Raw genomic sequence first — 8,692 nt, forward strand, 5'->3', positions numbered from 1 at the left:
GAACTTTTTATCTTTAGAATTTTATCTATTAGGAAATGTGTTGAATTAGTTTTTATCTATTAGCTTTTTTAGAATTATTCTAAGAAATTCTAAATGTCCTCATCTACAATAAGAATGCAATGGTAGTTGTTGACTCTACTAAAAAAGCTAATAGATAAAAACTAATTCAACACATTTCCTAATAATTTGGTGGACTTCCATAGAATTCTCTCCAATTTTCCTAATAGATAAAAACTAATATTTGCATCTTTAGAATTTTTTCTAAATTCTCCCACAACTCTATTGGATCATTAACATCAATAAACCTTCTATTGAGATTGAGGCTTAAAGCAAGTTACCAATAATATACCTCCAAATTGCTCCAACTTTCTCTTCCAAAACTCATTTTGTCTATCAATTTGGGGTTCTTTAATCTCCCTACTCACAATCCTCCTTAAAGCCCTTAAAGCATTCTTGACTACAATCTTCCAACCTGCAAAACCACTTCCATCAAATATAGACAACACCTCATTTGTAGAGCTTATGTTAGCCACAAAAGAAAAAAATTCAAGCAAATATTATTCCAGCAATATAGAAGTCCTGCAAACAAATAATTTCAGCAATCTATTTTTGCTAAACCTTAGCTCTGATACGATATAGAAAAATGAAATATGAAACAATATATCACAACATAAGAGAAGAGTAATTGGTATAGCAGATTGGAAGATAATTATTTTAGTTGAATTAAATTGAATTAAATTGGTGTGAGCATTTAATTGCCTCCATTTATAGAGCGCATTTACAACTTCTAGAATCTCAAGTAATAAGAATAAATTAAATTCTATCCTAACTAATTCTTCATTGCATGTGAAGATGGAAATATAATGTACCAAATTATTAGAAAATATGTGAAATTAATTTGTAAGTAATAACTATTTTAATAGAGTCAACACCTACTACTACAGTCTAATTGCAGATGTGGACTTCTAGAATTTCCTAGAACAATCTAGTTAATCTTAGTATTCCTAACAATTACTGCACACTCTTAAGACACGGACAATATGAAATTTTAACTATTTCAAGGCAGCTGAGCTAAACAAGGCTCAATTCTTCAAGCTCCTCACAATTATTAATGTTCAATTCTACTATCTTTGTAAGACCATTTATTCGCTTCAAACTTTTTAGCATCCGACACTCAGAAACGGTAATATTTTCAGGGAAGCTCGTTTTACCAAAATTTATTTCCTCAAGATTTGTAAAATTTTCGAAACGAAATTTTGATGGCTTTGGAAGATCATAGGATCCTACCGCCCTCTTCAGATATTGACAAGAAGACATTCTAACTTTTTCCAAATAGGTGAGTTGAACAAGACCAGAACCAATCACATGACAGCAACTGATGTACAATTCTATCTCAGCCTCTTAAGATAAGACAATATTAAACGCTTCAGATTTTGACAATCTAAAATTTTAATTCCTTCCAGGCAGCTGAGTGTAACAAGGCTCAACTCTTCAATCTCCTCGCATTACTAATCTTTAATTGTGCTACTTTCATAAGATCATTTATTCCTTCCAAACTTTGCATCATCTCACATTTGGAAATTGTAAATTTTTTCGAGGTAGCACAGAAGGCCTAAGTTTCACTCCCTCAACTTAGAGATGTTACTTATCTGCAGCTCTTTTAGCCCAAAGGGTGCCTAAAAATGAAAAGATCTTTTCTCAAAATCCCGATTATATATAAAGTCACAAAAGTACTATAGAAGAATGCGTTAAGATTCTATGACTTACATACCTATTCATTATTCTCCCACAGTCCTTCCAAACTTCCACAACTGATGCTTAAAGATAAAAATTTTTGAAGAGAAATCCATGGAGGAATGTTTGAGAGTTTATGCTTATGAAGGCTAAGCTCAAGCCATAGTAAAGTGGCTGATATCTCACCCTTATTTTCTAATTCACCTAGAAACTATTTAATAAAGATATCTGGACTGGAGGGATCCATAAAAGAATGAAAATAACTAATTTTTGGTACGTGAAAATATTTTTAAATCCCTCTAATCCCTTCATGCACAGGAGTAGCTTAGATTTTTATTGCAGCAAAGTTTAAAGATTTCAATTATCACATAAGAAAGGCAGTAATCTTGAGGAAAATGCGTACCAAAGATTGGAGATGTTGAGAATGCCATTGGCGACAGGGATGATTCACTTCATCTGCTAGTTCTCAAGTGGTAATGCAATCTCAATACAACAACCTTTTCTCTGTAATTTTTCAGGACACCCTTGAATGATCTCCTGCATTCATAATGATCTAAATCTTCAACCAGATTTTTATTTTTGAGTCGTCGTAGTGCATATTGGGCGCTCCATCCCAATATCTCCCATACTCTGATGGCGTCTTTCTTCAATTCTCCTATGAAAATTTGTTTTTCCTCATTATTGAATGTCTCAATTTTTATTCTCAATCTCTTGTGATGTCCCGAGTCAGCGACTTTTTTAGCTTTCTTCAATTCTAACTCTCAAAACTTCTGATCTTGGCCATGAACATGCCTCCTAAGAACTTGGAGGGATAGGGGTAAGGCGACACACACATGTACAAAGTGTTCAACTAAACAGTTCTTTGGCGTCACCTGTTATTATTCCTTTTAAATAATTCCTTTCAAATTATAACCAACAGTAATTGTTGCACTAATTGAAGAATTTGGGAAGCAAATAATGGACAATATGAAACTCAATTCAAAACATGAAAGAAATACGTAGCGTAAGAGTCGTTGAAAAATTGAAAATAAAAGTTAAAATAGGAAAAATGTTAAAGGATTCTAGTTCAGTGGTTGACTATGGGGATGATAGTATGGGACATAGATGAAATTCATCAAAGTTTAAACGTTTCGGATACATTTGGAGTAGGTTTTTATTTTTGGATGAATCATTGTAATAGATGCCAACATCTTTATACACTAGCATGTTTCTGTGAAAGAAATTTGAACCGACATCTGTGTATGCTTCTATATACGAGTAGAGAGATTTTTCTTTGAAAAGAAGTAAAATAAAAGTGAATCATTGTAATCTACTTTATAAAGACGGCAGTGCCACACCGATTATTAATGTGTTTCTAGGAAAAAATAATTGAATATTGCTATTTGTTGAGAGGTGGTGGTCCAGGGGCTCTGTTATGGACTTCATTTTCCTTGACCAATATTAATGTAAAACAAGTGTCGTGCGTGGAATATATTTATATTTTATATTCAACTCTTAGTTTAAAATTCTGTTAAATATTTTAATGTAGTATATGATTAAGATTTATTTTTTACATTAGATAAAATTAACGACAAATTTATTAAAATGTATTAATTTTCATTAATATTTTATTTCATTAGATAATATTAAATATTTTATATATACTAAAGGAAATATGTTATAATAAATTATATTAAGTTAAATTTCTAAATTTTTATATTAATGATACTTAAATATTAATAAGAAATATATATTCAAGAAAATATCATGTGAAAAATTATGCAATATATTTTAGAGTTGATGATCTAAGTTGAACAATTATTGAAATGAGTTAATTTTTAATAAAATTTATGAATTTGACACTAATTTTATTCAATATAAATTTAAAATGTTTAAAATATTTATTACAAAAATATATATAATAAATTAAATCTCTATGTAAAACTGATTAGAATTTTTACATTACTAGTTACTTTAGATTATTAGACAAATAGAATAAACAAATGATTATTCATGTGAGGTTTATTTATAGGATTCATAAGGCCATAATAGCCAATGCAGAAGAAATTTATCAATCAAGCAATTTACATCAATGAAATATTTTATTGCTTTCTATATTTGTTATCATAGTGATGTTTAACTAAGTATTGCAATTAGGATGGACACTCCACTTTCTTTAAAAACATTGATTCTGAGTTTCTATAATTGGGTAGGAGAAAGGGAGGAGATACAAGAGTTATGACATAAGAGAGTAGAATGTACATGGTATACAAATGACTTAGAGGCATTTTCAATGTCCATGTTAGAAGGGTGCAAGGCTTGAAATTCTGTAGAGTAGGAAGCATCATTTATATTTAAAGCCACTCTATTTGTCACACTTAGAGATGGGGGCTTTCATATTCAAAAGGTTGTCTCATATGTTGCATTTGGTTGGGGATGTGTGAAACATAGGGTAGCTCATTTCAATAATACATGAAGAGGCATTAGAAACACTTAAAGGAGATATGGACTTTTTGATAGAGGGTGACTTGTGCAATACTTGAGGAGGAATTAGACATATTGGAGAAGATCTAAGATTTTAGAGGAAATATATGTCTCATTGTGAATGGTGGTGGGGACACCTTTATATTCTCTCATGTTGTGCAAATGGTTATAGGTTCCACAATCTAGAGTTCCATCGATGCACATAGTTTTTCATTTTTTAGATGAGTGGAAGGGGGTTGATGAAAGAACTTCATTAAAATCTATAGAAGGATTGGATTTAAAATTATTACAATTTTCTTCTCTTGTGTGGAATAATATAATGAGGAAATGATGGACATTTTACATTAATGGTTAGTTCTAGATTTTGGATAAATAATTAGTTTTTCATAGGAAGTAATTCACGGGATTTACAAGGCCATAATAGCCAATGCCAAAGAAATGTATGAGTCTAACATTTTATATAATTAAATATTATATTTCTCTCTACACAATTCAACATTGAATTAATCTATATCATCATTGTATTCTTAAAGTTATAAACTAGTAAAATGTATTGATTCGACACCCTAATAATGTTGATATTTGACATGTTAACTTAATTTCATTTAATATATAGTTAAACATATTAATTGAAAAAATGATAAATTTATACTTGTTATATATGTCAACTTTTTATGCATTCAAAATTTGTTGATACTACGTATGAAACTCAATACAAGTCAAATTTACAAATCCTTATAAGATGCGATCCATTTTTCTATTATCCAATTTGATATATGGAATGACATTATCCTTTGTAATACTATCTCAATCAATTATTTACTTTAGAATTCAACACTTTGTATGTTAATATTTGAATCTAAGGAGTTGCAATGGTCCAAAGTTTTAAACCTATAAAATAATAAATAAAATTTAGGTGAAAAAAATCATATTGCAAACTTGACATTCACATTTCATAATGCACTCTTACATGCACACCGTGTTATGACTGAACATAATGACATAAATAAAATGTATAATCAATTTATGAGTGAAATAATTTACCCACATTTGTTAAAGCACCACAATGATCATATATGGGAATGTATCTTCCTCTATAGTGAATATTATAAAATAATTTATTATACAATTCTCCTGTTGAGTGTGAGAGTGAAATTCATGATATAAGCTATTCTAAGATGATTTTAATCAACATGGTCTAACAGCTATAAATACCTATACAAGATTTATGTCCATTGGGAAGTAGACACCATCAATGAATCAAATCACAAATTAGTGAATTTCACTCAAGAATATATACCATTATACAAAGTTATGGATAACATGCAAAATATGAAAGGAAAATTCCTAGTGAAGGAACCTAATTCTTACCATCTTCTATTATCGATTATACACATTCGTCCATCATGACTAATTAATCATGTCACTAATTTTTTTAATTAATCAATTATTACTTAATAGATTGCATCTTATCATCAATATTAATTAGATAAATAGTTAGTGTTAGTTAACTATTTACCTTTTTCTCAATTAATTTATTTATCAACTACTTAATTGATAAATTAGCTTGATAAATTAGTCAAATTTTCAATTAATTAACTCCCACCTCTATCAACCCAAATCACACCACAATAAATTCACAATCCATCACTATCAATCAATTGGTCAATCAATAAAAAACTTCATGCATATAAGATCAACTATTTACTACTAATTAATTAACTACCTATCCTCAATCATTTTCAAGAGTACATTATTACCACCATAGAGTATTTTACAAAATGGATGGAAACAGTCCCTCTCTTTCTCACCACAATTGTCTAAATATCCCAGTTCATTCTCTACCATATTAGTTATCATTTCAACATCTCTTCTAGTAGGGATCCCAAAAATAATGGTACACCATACAAAACCTAGCATATTGATGACATGTGTGCCTAGTTCCATATAAAATACTAATATTCTAGCTATATTCCTACAAGAAAATGGCTAGGCTAAAGCAACCAACAAAAACCCATTTGAAATACTCAAAGAATGTTATCAATGAAAGTGGTTGGCCAATTAGACCTACTGGATTAGAGAAGAAAAAACATTTGATCATCTAGTTCTTCACCAGAATAAGCTTAAGAGACTCTATGATGAAAAAATCCATCCATGAAGTTTAAAATTGATGTTATAGTCTTATAGGAAAATGAGGGTACAAGGATACCATGAAAACAAGGGTAAGTTTGAACCCAACTAGCTTGACCCCTATGTGATTATAGAAAACTATAACTCAAGGTCATATCAATTATTCACACCAAAAGGTGAGCTAAATTGAATGATCTCATAAATTCCATTCATTTGAAAAGCTTATACATTGAAAACGTATAGTGTACTTGAATTATCTTTAAAACAAATCATTAAAATATAAAAAATACAAAAGAAAAAAAGAAAAATAAAAGAGAATAGAGAAATAAAAATACAATGGCACAAAACCTTGGTAATCAAGTGCCCTCCACAAGTGTATCTAGAGAAAAACTACAAATAAGTGTCACATGTAAAGGGCCTTACCATTTTCTTTTAAAAATTCTTCCCACATGCAATCATCTTTCATATTCATTTATTTATCTATATCTATGCATCTTTACCTCAAACTCCCTTGCCTTGAGGTATTCCATTATTGTATGTGCATTGTATACTTCCCTATTATTTCAATTCCTAAGCTTTGTACATGTAAAATATAAAATGGTTAGAAGTGCTAGGATGTAGATCACTTAACAAATCATATAATTATGTATTAGAATACAAACCTACCCTTAAAAAAGTTTGATTAACACAATACGCTAATGATAAAGGGGTGTTAATGCAAGATCTAGATAAAAGGGGGATTTGGGTATTCTTTATTGAATAAAATGTAACCATATGATATGACTAATATTCAAATTAATAAATCAGTTTAGTTCTAATCTATAAAATTAAATAAAAGGGGGAAAATAGCAAGAACAGACTCACTTGTAGGAAGAAGAGGAAAATAAATCTCTAGATCTAATTTTGATTTTCATAGAGACGTCAAAATTGGGTGAAATCCAAATCTAGGATTTTGATTTCATAACTATTTTCTATTAAAAATCTCTTCCCCAAAGGATGAGGCTGATGTGGAAACCATTATCTAGGATGATGTTCCAAAATTTTGACCTTGTCCTTTTAACTTTGAATTTGATGGCTTCTTTTAAGGTTTACAACTAGTTCTGAGACACTTGAATCCAAAGATGAATTTCTACAACCTCTTTATACCCAAAGGAAAGAAGGTCAAAATATTTTTGATAATTTTTTTTTTCTCTATCAAACTCCTTTTTACAAGTTAATCTTGAAATTGAATTGAAATTACATAACTTGGAAAGATGAAATCGAACCTAGATCTGAAACATAAATGACCTTATACCTTAATAATGTAATGCCTCAGTTGAGATAATAAAAAAAGTTGATGGAATAGCTTAGAAAACCAAAGAAACCCAATAGGAAAGCATAAAAGTAGACCCTTAAATGATGGATATTGTAGTTTGCTACAATATTGGATCGAGGAAGAAAGAGAGGAAGACGACTTGATGGATGAATGTATATATCCTTGATGTCATAATCCTTCCCTTGGCCTCCAATGGGGAAAAAAGATACATATATAGAAGGAAATGCCTTGAAAGAATGATGAAAAGGATGGAAAAAGACTTGAAATAATTGATGTCTTCCTTGCACTTGAATTTTTTATTGGCTTGAATACTTGATAATGTTTGACTTCACTATTAGAAGCTTACATATATTTGTGTGTGATGTCTAAATGAGAGGAAGAGGCATCTTTTATATATATTTTGAGGGCTCATATTTTTCAAGTCCAACCTCAATAAAAGATCTAGGAGAAAATCTCCTACATTGGGCCCAAAGGAAATTAAAGCACAAAGATATAGGATAGTGCCAACCATGGTGTCCTTGTTTAGGACAAGGCTGACCTAGTCTAGGAAAGTCTCTATATTTTTTCCCTATAAATTTGGAGACTATTCCAAAAAGAAGCAATGAAATCTATGGACTACCAATAATATATGAGAAAATCTTAAAATCCAAAAATGCATGCATAGGTCCTAGGTGAGAGATGAACTGTTTTATATGTGTAAAAATGAGAAATCATACATTAATGGTAGAGCCAATTTCACTATAGGGAGATACGACATTGTTAAGTTTAATGGAACATGTTCCCAAACCTAAGATCTTAACTCATACATCCATATGAAAGGATACCTAAAATAACAACAAATTATCGAGGCTTACTAATATTCCAAGATAACTAGTTGAAGAGACCTTTCTAGAGAAAATATCTCAACTGCTACAATCATGCTCAAAAAGGTATTGAAAGAGCACAAGTGGTTACCTAAAAAGAGAAAGAGAACACATCAAAGATAATTTATTACTACATGATTTGATAAAATAAAAAATTATGTTATGTTTTGTAATAATGGAGGAGAGA

Source organism: Cupressus sempervirens, chromosome 7, assembly GCF_028749045.1.
Source record: "Cupressus sempervirens isolate cs-2001-9-10 chromosome 7, ASM2874904v1, whole genome shotgun sequence".
In the NCBI taxonomy this organism is placed as follows: domain Eukaryota; kingdom Viridiplantae; phylum Streptophyta; class Pinopsida; order Cupressales; family Cupressaceae; genus Cupressus; species Cupressus sempervirens.